At 44.3% G+C, this 12,270-nt stretch overlaps 1 protein-coding gene across 3 annotated transcripts in view; it reads right to left on the bottom strand.

Moving 5' to 3' along the window:
* Window positions 1-12,270, bottom strand: part of LOC135988063 (probable E3 ubiquitin-protein ligase HERC3) — a 50,865-nt gene that overhangs the window by 33,281 nt on the left and 5,314 nt on the right. The window lies entirely within an intron of this gene.

Genomic DNA, 12,270 nt, shown 5'->3' on the forward strand with positions numbered 1-12,270 from the left:
CCAGGGGACTAATAGATACTGACTTGTTTTGAAAGGCTGCCCTGCGTCACTGAAAGTCTTTAGTGACTGCACTGCTCACCGAAGCAGCACAGTACAGCCTCACCTGGACCCACAGGACAACCACAGACAGAAAAAAAATATGCCTGTCTTGGAGCTGAAGATATTTGCCTTTGGAAGTGTACACATATGGCCCATCCCACTACAGTACATCCCTGAGACTGTCAATTGCAGCTCCCCTGCAAAGTCAAAGAAATGTAAACATGAAACATTTTAAGTTTTACACACAGACATCTCTTTCCAGAGATGGAAAAAAGCCAGCCTTCCCCTGGGGGCACAGACTGCCCAGGCAGTCCAACAAGGGTCCCAGTTCACTGTCAGGCTTGCCAAACCACGCAATGTACCATCTCCCTGCTGACACAGGCAGCGTTACCAAAAACATCCAACAATTTCTTTGTTGACATCTCACCCCTTCCTCACATCAAAATTTGAGGCATTTTAGTAGTTCGTAAACATTTGTTTTGATTTCCAGAGCATCACGACACTATTATTCATTTGTTAGAAAATGATGTATCACTGCACTGTTATGTTATGTCTTCAGCAAGTGATGAATAAAACCAGTAAAATGGAGCTTAACAGGCACAATTACATGTAAAGCTAAGCAGAACAAAACCCTGAAAGCAACAGGGAAGGGCTGAAGAAGTTATGCAATACAGTGTTTCAACATATCATAAAACTTCCAAAAAACAAAACATTAAGTTCCAAGAAGTACACATTGACCCAATCTTTTCTTTCTGAAGCCATCAGCTGTCTCAAAACAGCAACAATGCTTGGAAGTCATTTATCAGTTCTTCATATCTGGCAGAGTTCAAATTTTCACTCTTCTGTCCACTTTAACTCATGCATCTCAACATAAACAGACATATCAAGTTTGACCTGGTTTGGTTTTAGCCTTGTTAGGTCTTTTCATAAAATACACATACAACCAAAGAATGAGGTCCAGGCAAAACAGCTTCAGGACAATCCTTCTCAAAGGCGTGACAGGCCTGGTTACCAAGACCGCTCTTGTGTTTTCTTGCTTGTTTGTGGTTCGCAGGGACACTTCAGCAAAAGCTGAGGAGAGGGGCTACACATTTCTGCAACTCAGCTTTTCAACAGTCAGCACATTCAGATTGAAGGTTTGGAAGCAGCAGTAAAGCTGAGTCAAGCATGAAGACCCTTGAAGAGCCCACCTTCAGTCCACAGCTTCATTCTTTATAAAAACTGGGCTTATACTTTTTCTCCACAGTGTTGGAAAGCTATACAAGGTCTTCAGTGTCTGCTGAAAGCATAAAGCATCCAGTTACACTGCACTGATTAGGATGCACAGGCAATGCATGATTAATTAGCTTTCCCACTCCTAGTAAGTTTATCAGAGAGCTGGTACATCCTTTCTACACACAGCTTCCAGCTGCTCATAAGACAGGCTTTTTCTAGGGGATGTGGCATAATCCTTCAGACATATGTGGACTGGGAGGTACAAGAACAGCACCAGATGGCTTCTACTGCCTGAAAACGATGTAGAGAAACTATGAGCCCTGAGGTCACACCTTCAGTGGCAAAACCTGGATTTCTTCCCTGGTGAGAACAAGCTGTGGCTTGGAAGAATTTCAAGTGATTGCAGTCTGCTTGGACACCTGGCCAAAACTCCTCATTGCCTCCCCAGCTTGCCAGTAAGCAACTCTGAGCATTTGCTTTCCTTGGTTGTTGCTGTCTGCTAGGAAAGTATTCACAGAGTCTAAGATAAGTGTCTTACTAGTTTGATCAGAAAAGAAAGATGGTGATAAGAACACAGGGAAGGGAGAAACAACTGTTGGCACAACTTCCTCTGGGTTAAATGCTAGCAGCTGGAAAGTCTGTGGACAGATGTGCCAATTTCTTTGCATTGCCATGCCACATCCACATTGAGGATGCCTGAGCACTGTGTGACCAAGATCTAAGAATTAGAAATGTGAGAAACAACATTTTAATGCACAAGGCACCTGAATGTTTAATCAGACACCAATAGCAACCTAAACTTCACCCGTATGTTCTTTCTGTTATCTGAATATTGAAAAGCCTTAATTCTTACAGGAAAGGAGCTAAGTTTTCTCCTTTTGGACACAAATTACACTAACACATTAAACCATCTAGTAAGGTGTCACTAACAACATTAGCACTTACAGAAGCCTGATCCAACAGCCAAAAACCTCCATGGAAAAGCCTGATATTGCCTTCAACAGTTAGAACAAGAAAAATGAGAAAAACACTATAGCCCAAACTTATCAGTCACCAGCATTTCATTAAACCACTGTACAAAAAGTAAACAACAGTGGATCACCAAACTCCCTGACAAGATTTGTATACATTAAGTATGAAACTTCAGCTGACTGATGACTTCTCCAGTCCCCATCAGCACATCCAGAGATAATTCTGCATACAAACATCCTGGCTTTATTTCTAGGCTGTGATGAGCTTCATTATTTCAGTCCTAACAAAGTCAACTGATCATTAAAACATGTCAAAATGTTTTAATGAATCTGGAAAGATGAAAAGAGGAAAACAAAGCACAGCAACTGAACTGCTTGCTATCCAAAGTGCACTAAGAGAAGTACACCCAAGATTTCCCCCTCCTCTCATTAAGGTTTCTCCTTATTTTGTCAATATAACTTCAAGCAAATGTTTTGGCTATTCAATGCTTTTACCAGTATTAGCGGCACAAGTACACTCAACAGCTTTTCCAGGAAACATCATCCCCAGTGGAAGTGTGATTCTGCCACTTAGAAGCTGGTAACTGGGGAGGGGGAAATGCATGGTGTTTGTCAGGACCTTTTGACCTCTTCCTCTCTCCTTTAAAGCCCCAAGAATGAGCCTCTGATTTCCCTCTGCACACTTTGAACACCTAGGCGTCTCATGCTCACAGCTGTCACGGACAACATATGGAGTCTGGGACTAGGAGGAAGAAATCAGACTCTATAGACCACTTAAGCAAAATACAGACTATCCAAAGCTTTCAGGTGCTTTTGAAAACATAATCTAACCCAGTCAGCTAAAACTGCTCTTGTGCCTTCACTCACACCACCTCCGCAGGCTGTGGTTTGCCAGCAGTGACACCAGAGGAAGGCTCACAGGGAGGAGGCGAGGGCTGAAGGACAGAACACACCTTCCTGACTGCAGACAGTCTCTCTGGCACAGCCAGGCACAGGACATGTACAACACGTAGGCGGCAGCTGGAACCACCCTGCCCAACACCAGCCTCACAATTTTGCTGCCGCTGCCTTCCTCCTCCTTGCCAAGCCTCCCTGAAAAGGCATTATATGCTTGTTGTGTCTTGTGTTCAGACTACGTGAGACTGTGTGCAAGGGTGTGAGCAACACCAGGCTCCGCACCTGCAGGGCACAAGACTACCAGAGCAAACCCCATGGGAAGACCACATCTCCGCTGTACGACAGCTACCCTCACTTTCCGACAGCTGTTCTCACCCACGTACGGCAGCTCACCTTCTAAAACTTCTCTTAGCATCAGGCAAAAGCTTTGAAGTATGGAGCAAGCAAATTTTACATCAGCATGCAACCTCCAACTTTGGACAACTGAAGTTTACTATATCCATCGAGGATGCTGGGTTTTACAAGTTCAACTTGCAGATCTTGAGGTCTTCCTTTCATGAGCTTTGTAAACCACAGCCAGGCTTGCAGTAGAAAGCAAAGCACTACCAATTGCAGCCTGATTAAAGAGACTGACAGCAGCAGCACCAAAGCTGATAATGGTTGCAAAGGAGGAAATGCAAACAGAGTAGACTTGCTGAAGAAAAAAAAAACAAGGGGGAGGAAGACAGTAAAGGACAGAAGACCAACCAAAGCAGCTGACATTCCCAGAAACACTGTCCGTAGGTCAAAGCTGAGAAGTTCAAAGTAACAGAGACAAGTCTGCAGTCCCCTTTCATCCACAGACACTAATGACACAGAAATGACTGCTTCCCTGCACAACATGTACAGTACTGCTCATTAATTTACTTTGCATGGCTACTTACAGCCTTAAATCAGAGAGAGACTGGTTTAGTTATTAGCACTGCCTTCACTCTATAAAGCTGCTTGTGGTCACGTCAAGGCAGGAACATAGGAGCAAGAAGTGAGAGGCCACTGTGATACCCCAGTATGTCACTTCGCATACACTTTGCCAGCTACTCCTCTCACGGCTGTGAAAGCAGACACATACTCTAAGAAAGCAAGCTTACTCCTCAAGACACAGCCATAGAAAAGCCTTTTACTTCCCCACATCACTGCCTTTTCTCTAGGGGACATGGCCTCTCCAAGCACATCTCTGAGAAGCCATAGGCAGACCAGCAGCCAGCCAGAGAAGGCTCTTGGAAAGGGCTGGGCAGAGAAGGCTTCGGTCTGGCAAGCATCAGCTGGCAGCGGGAAGAATCCACCTTCAGACCCTGGAGGTAAACAAGTAAGGGCAGCTCTTTCAAAGAGGGAAGGTACCAAGACTTGCGAAAGAAACACAGAAAACCCAGAGAGCGCCCATTTTCCTCTCCTGCAGAGAGTGGTCACTTGGCCAGGTGTGCTGGCCACAGGCAGCACAGAAGCTGCAGCTGAGCCGCGGCTGCTGAGGAGCCCCCAAAGTCCATCATGCACACCCCAGCAAATGCCACAGCTCCAGGGCAGCAACTCCAGCATGGGTAGGATGCACTGGACTTCAGGGTGAGGTGATGTTGGAAGTTAAAGGAGGAACTGGGGAGACTGGTGCATAGATACTGGATTTGATGTGCTGGTACTAGACAGAACAAAGCTGCATTCCTGCCTGAGAAATCCCAAGCAAGGGCACAGAAATCTTGAGAGCAGTGACAGGTGTCAATGGCAGTAAGCAAGAACAGCAGACCAGGGAAAAGGAAGAATAAACCCTTCGCTGCAGTCCATCATAGACACATGGAGGAGCTAATATAGTCCTGTGGCAACTATTGAGCCAACCTTATAAACACAAAAGAAAAGGCAACCAGTGTAAAATCGACAGCTCTGCTTAAAAATTAGCACTTTCACCTCCTAGCACTGCAAAAAAGAGAGATCTATTTGCTTCTTCCCTGCAGCGCTCCCCAAAACACAGCATTGCTCCCTTCCCAGCAGCCTTAACACAGCCCCTTGCAGCACACATGCTGGTGAACCACAACGGATTTAAAGCTCAGAGACCCAGGAACATCTACAGTCTGCCCTTGGGCCTCAATTGCACCAGGCAGCAAATCACTGCCCAGGAGGCAGGAATTGACTATTATCCATCTGCTGTGCTCAATCCTGCAAATCACTGCTGTACCAGTGTCCTTCCACGGCAGCTGATATCTGAGCAGAGGGCTTAAAGTGAAGCACCTGTGCGCTCCCACAACTCAGACAGCATTGCTGTATTCCATGCACACTGCAAGCAAGCCACAAAGGCTCTGCTTTTTGCCTCTCGACAGGTGCTGGTTTGCTGTCTTTTCACATTATGGGAGCAGTTTTGCCCAAAAGGAAGTATTTAGCCTTCACATGGGCATTTTATATTTTCTTCTAGAAGGGAGGCTACATTTTCTAGGTAGCTGCACTTGGCAGAGTCTCACTTGTGGCAGCCCCAGGCTGTGACAAAGTACCGTGTGATTTTCAAAAGCACTTGGTGTGCTCCTCACTCTGTTCCCATTTATTTAAAACCCATGGTGATCTGCATGGGAGCAGGACACCACCACACATTCCTGAAAAGCCACACCTGCACAGTGCAGACTCAGTCCAGCACCCTTGCCCTTGCTTTCAATGACATCCCCATGAGGTTCACAAATACCGCTTGAAAATACGTTACTGCAAAGATGCAGGGTGACTGGGAAAGGGAGGTCATTAATGTAGTCCTAATGAACGCTTACAGAAATTTATTAATTTTCCCTGCTTTAAGACTGGAAGACACTCTGAGAAAAGGAGATATGAGCCTCTGTATATTCCTTTTGGGCAAGTTTATATAGGCAGGCAGCTGTTTAAAAGGCAAGTCAGGTGTGAAGAGAATGAGCATTTCTTCACAGCTCTGCTGTAGGAACAGCTGTTTCCTGCTAGCAGCCTTAGGTGTCAAAAATATTTGACTTCTGAGAAGAAAAAGAAGCTTCACAAAGATCTTTGAGATAAATTCTCCTTTCCAATACAGCTTAAGGAGGAGCATCAGGGTGGTTAATGTTGACTGAGTCAAACTTAAAATCATCACAGACATAGTTATGCATCTTCTGGCAGATTTGATGTCTACAGACAAGAGGGCAAGCATATACCACGAGCCAGAATCAAAACAGTCTTTCTATATAATAGTTACACACTGAAAAACAAGTAAATCCCTTTTCCATGAAGAAAAGGGGACATGCACCCAGAAGACACCCACACACTTTTGTAAGCCTTCAAGATTAAATCATATAGAATGCTTTACATTTACCTTTACCAAACTCAGGCTTTGTTACTGCAAAACACATGCCTACATGTTTTTATGCAAAGGAAACATAGAACACTAAGGCAAGGGAAAAAGCTAACCATACTGACAAAAAGCCCTTGGGCTGCTTTACTGGGATGAGAATAGAATTTTTGGAATTGGTGGGGAGAAATTTCTTATTTCAGATGTCTATTCACAGATCCCCACCTATACAAAAGCTGCCCAATAATGGCACATCATCTCTGGCTGTGGCACATCTCGAAGATAAGAACAATGAACTTCCAGCATCAACAGTCACCAAACTACTGAAATATCTCCTAAAAGCTGGGACTCTCAGCCACACTTATGCACTCAGCTTAATCAAGTCATCACTTTTGTCTAGCACAGACAACTATTCTGAGTACAGAAAGGTTGGGGCATTTAGAAAACCTATGTCTATGGCTTCCAGCTTCTCTCCTGCCCTCTCCCTCTTCCTCACCACACACAGTTACCCACTCATTTTATCCTGAGCCCACCTTTCAGCTTCAGCATGATTGCAGGAGGGGACAGTCATTAGTGCCACACACCATGCCAATGCCAGGGTTCACGCTCCTTCCAAGCCAGGTATGCATACAGCCTTTATTTCTGTTGCACCTCCAGAAAGCCTCTGAATACAACACAATACAGAAATGATACAACCAAGATAAAGGGAAGAATGGAAGTTTAGGGTGCTAAACTACTCTACAAATTCCCCATTAAAAGGCAAAAAGCTGGTCATTCCTACTGCAGTTCTGCCTTTTGAGACACAAGACATGAAAACGGTCCCTCATATCCTTAGTAAAATAGGCTGTACCTATTCTAAAAAAAAAAAAAAACCAACCAACCAACCACCACCACCAACAGTACCCTGCTTTCCTGGGCTCAATTTTGTTTTCACACCTCAGCAAAGTGAAATCAAGAGAGAAATCTGGTGGTTGTAACAATACATGCGTTTTTAGAGAGAGCACTTCAGAGTTACATCTGAGAACATGTTACAACCATTTTAGACTCAGACTATGAGTTTCTTTACTGACAAGAAGCCAGATTTCTACTGGTTTAGGCTCTCCTAAAGAGCCTTATCTCTCTTCAGGTTAGGCTCTCCTAATTCTTCAGTCTCAGAGAGTATTGGTAGAAGTCAGTTCTCATAATCCAAACCACACAAATTTTAAAACAGTCTACTATAAATATCTGGCATATTCAGAGTCCCCAGTCAACCAATTCAGTGCAACATGTGCATATTTAAGATATCAAAGGGAAAGTAATTTTTAAATCCAGCCTTCTAATTTTGAAATGCAAAAATCATCCTGAAGCCCAAATTGCACCAATTCAGCTGAGACAGACACACCGCAATACAAGTCCAGATTGCTGGATGTTGCTGCAGTGAAGGCATAACAACCTCAAACAACTTGGTCAGATCCTGTGAGCTATCAAAGGAGGGAGAGAGATGAGCACAGATGAACATACCTGACTTTCCAAGGGGCAGACAGTTTAATAATCTAACTCTTTTTACGAATAACATTTACAATAGGTGCTGAAACATAAGTTGTGTCTGAATCCTTCCTTTATTATTTTTCTGGTTTAAAGTCAGCTGCTGCAGGCCAGCACCAAAGGTCGGACTCTGCAAGGGCCTCTCTGTCCCCCAGGTCCCTCAGCACACTCGTTTTCAGGCACATCCTGCCAGAATTTGGCATGACTGATGCCTACAAGCAGGGCTGCCGTGCCTTTACTACACCTTTTAGAGCATGCAAATTTGCTTTGGGAGCACAGAGAAAGTGTGATGAATGTGAAGGAGGACTCTCCCAGACCACAGCACTTGGGAAGTGTTGCAATAGCAGCGTGCTGAGCCTCAGCTCCATGACCAAATGGGAACAAAACTGTCTCAGATCCTCATGAAAAGCCTGTTTAGTGGAACCTTCTGGAGTTGCTGATGTTTAAGCTCTTTTTTCCTTGTTTCCCTCCTTGTGCAAAGAGGAGGAAGGCAGGGGAAACTAACCATTCTCCTGCCACTGTCTTCCCACCCAAGGGCAGCTCTCAGCCTTACCTATTCAATGCAGCAGCCATACTTCCTCAGCCACCACCTGCTCACTTCCATGGCTGTTTCCCACAAACACAAGCCCTGCCACCTCTCCTCCTGAGCACCCGGGGCCTCCTGGCTGACCTCCCACCCAGCAGGAAGAGGCTAAAAGAGGAAAATCTATACAGACTGTCCTTCCAAGCAAGTTGTGCATCTGAATTCTCAGCTGTTACAGGGTTTATGATTAACAGGCATGCCACAGTGAGCACCAAGGTCTCTGTAACCCCATGCTGAAGCTCAGGACAAGTGGATTTATGTTTGAAAAGGCCACTGAGTTCAGAGAGTCCAGGGAATCTGGATCATGTAGTGGGCTTTTTTTGGTGGGGTTTTTTCCTGCTTTTTGAAAAAAGATTGAACATAATGATAATACTTCTAGCCCTGCAGCTATGAGCAGATAGATTCCACAATGCACACAGAAGCAATACTACCCTGCACATTTGCATCAAGACAGGAAATTGGTAAAAAAGCATGGGTTTGCCTGCTGTATGTTACCAGAGGAAAGGCTCAAAGCAAATTTGGCACTAGACATTTTCCTGTAACTCTCTTGAGGGACTAATTACCAAAGCCCAAGTTCTCACTAGCAGAAGTCAAATAAAGTTCAAGTCACTTTCAGAGAACAAATCTCTAGACCAGAAAACAAGTTCCAAATCTCAGATTCAAGCATGTTTTTTAAGCTTTACAAGTAGCTTACAACCAGCTAGTTATTTCACACTCCTCTATAATTCAGCCCAAACCTCAAGAGAACCTTTACCCTAGGTACCTGGTGCTGTATTTTGTTCTCCCGTATATGCATGCACATTCAGATAAAACACATCACAGGCAGTCAAGACATCATGTCAGACCTGAAGAAAATCAATTCAAATGAAATTACAGGGCTGAAGAAGTAGAAATTTAGATATAGTGATGGAGAATAAATTTCTTGCTTTCTAAAACTATTGCAGTGCAAAATTATCACTTCCCATTAAGAGACATAATGGATGTTAACATCTGTTTATGCTCAGGAAATTAATGTAAGCTCAAACTAATTTTGCAGAACAGAAGTATAGAGAGGGCTCAACATGTCACAACTAAGATCACCAGGTTGCTTCTCCTAAGGCATTGTCAGAGACCCTGGGGACTCCAAGTGCATTACACCACAGGTGAAAATTAGGACAGGTCAGGCAAAAGCTTTATTAACTATGTTCATGGTGAGAGAACGAGACAGCAGCTCCCCCTCTGCATCCCTGCCAAGTGATTGCAGAGACACCAACTGTATGTTTTAGGGGAGGGGGAAAAAAAGTGAGCAAAATCAGTCATTTCAATATTAACAAACTCAGGTATCCACTCGTGACAGGGATGGACTCCTCAAGTAGCTTGCTAACCACCACAATTCAAAAAAGGAATGAAATGGTAAATAACGTGACACTGTGGGGATATGGCTCTTGGTGGAGCCCGCAGGAATGGCGCACCTGGTATTACCCTAGCTCAGGGGTAGGGAGCTTGAAACAATCACAGCCTGTTAGCTTTTAGTTGAAATGAATATTCTTTTAGTTAGTATAAACTTCTTAGACATCTTAACTATTACCACCACAACGTAAAATCCAAGGAAAGGACACTTCTGTTGACTCATACTCTTTCAGTGGCATGAACTCCCCCAGTGACTTCTGTTCCCTGTAGCAGAGAGGGACAAGAATCACTACACCAGATGCTATCATGTCTCTGCATTAAATCCACAAGCTCAGCTGATATGACAGTAAGCACTGCTTTGTAATTAACACCTTTCTTTCATTTCAAAAGGTGCCCTCTAAAGGACTCCTCTAAGAGGAACTGCCAAAACAATTCTGTGCCACTGTGTGACATTTTTGTGAGTAGCATGAATGAGAAGCAAAATTGAACCCTCCTACTACAGATATGTGTAAGCGGGCAGCAGCAGCAGAGAAAAAAAATAATTATTTGGAATACATCGTAAGGGAAGAAAGGGAGGCAAAGTCTTCAAAGCATTCCCTGCAAATGTAACAACTCTTCTCCCACTGGTAAAACCTGCAAGCCTTGCAAAGAGAATAGGGTTAGATCCATGTTCAGTGCATTGTAAGGTCCCAGAATTTTATTCACAAGCGGACATAACCCTGGAAAATAACCACCTCTGATTAAACAACACGATCATACATTCTCAAAACACTAACTGAAGCTTTTAGCATGCTGGCAGCATAAGGCTCACGTACACACAAAGTGAGAGATAAAAGGGAGTTTCCTCTTATGAACACGGACCTGGGCAGCAGGATGGAAATCACTCCACCTCTCTGAAGTCATCCAGCATTTTTATACAGGCTTCAAAGGTTCAAGACCCCCTTGCATATGTTCATGTCTTGACACTACCCTGAAACACAAACAAGCCGCTGTGCAGGCCATGGTAAGCATTTCTGAAGCCCAGAGGGGGCTCTCCAGGGGCTGCCTGGAAGGGACAGTCAGTGTTGTGCCCTGGTGTCCCACAGCAGGAGATGCAGCTCACTCCTAGAGCTGGGCAGAGGTCAGCCGCTTCCAGCTGCCCTCAGGAGCTCAGCGGAACCAAGCCATGAGGCAGTAAACACAAGAGGCTCGCTCAGTCCACGCTGCCCTGTCCGGCAGAGGCTGGAGAAAGGCAGCTGCGAGAAGGCCAGTAGTGCTGTGTCGGTAGAGAAAGTTTCTCAAGGATGGTCACAAGCTCCTCAGAAGGCAGCACTGCACAACCTTCAACAGAATAAATTAAACCTACAGGGTAACTGGGAGCTGCTGTCACAGCTTAGTGACAGTCTCTTAATTTGAAGGGCACTTGGGATCAAACCCAAATAACTTTTTATTTCTATTCCCAAATCTCAGACTACCCCTCTTCTGCAGCCCTCACTGAAGGCAAGATTACCTAGTTGCTAGAAGTCTACACTTCAGCATTCAGGATTCACAAGATCCATTTCCAGCTCGATCTTCTACTCACTGTGAAGCCTCCATTTTCATTATCATCTTATGCTTTATTTCCTGAGTAAATGAAGGGTAGCCCAGCAATGTTTCTCAGAGTACACATCTTTACAGCACTCAGAACAATATTGAATTTCTGGGGCCTCCGCACCAGAGTCATGCAGCCAGTTAGGCTATTTGCAGGATGAAGTATCCTCATCAGGTTGAGTGGAAAATTCACTAGGCTTGGCTTCCTTTTACTAAGCATCACATTTACTCCAGGGCTTAAATTTACAAATCCTCAGAAGATGAACAGTGGTTGTGCACAGAGAGGACTTAAGCACTCCTGATAATCCCACCCTTTTTTAGTAATTGTCTGGAAACCACTAGTAGGAAAAGCAAGAGAAGCCAGATTCAAGGTCAACTCCTCTAATTCAACACCACAGACATCCAGCACCCAACACCTGCCACTTGATTTTGAAAGGAACAAGAGACGCACTGACAGAAAAAAAAAAAAAGAGCAATAGAATCAGTCAGGTCAGATTTGCACATAACACATGGGGAACTGTGGCTATTTTGTACACATCTCATGTCTCTACCATTCAATAATAGGGTACATTACAGAAGTCGCAAACCTTATAGAGGGTGGCCTGCAGTTTGAGGCAAGATGACGTCTTATTGCTCTAATTACCCATGGAGGGATTTTTAGTATATTTTATTACATTATGGAAACAGAAATACATGTATCTTTACCACATACCAAAACGGATAAGTTAATGGAAGGTGAATTGCAAGGCCAACATTCAAAAGAAGGTCCATAAGAAAGGCTTTGG

This window comes from Caloenas nicobarica, chromosome 4, assembly GCF_036013445.1.
Source record: "Caloenas nicobarica isolate bCalNic1 chromosome 4, bCalNic1.hap1, whole genome shotgun sequence".
Classification (NCBI taxonomy): Eukaryota; Metazoa; Chordata; class Aves; order Columbiformes; family Columbidae; genus Caloenas; species Caloenas nicobarica.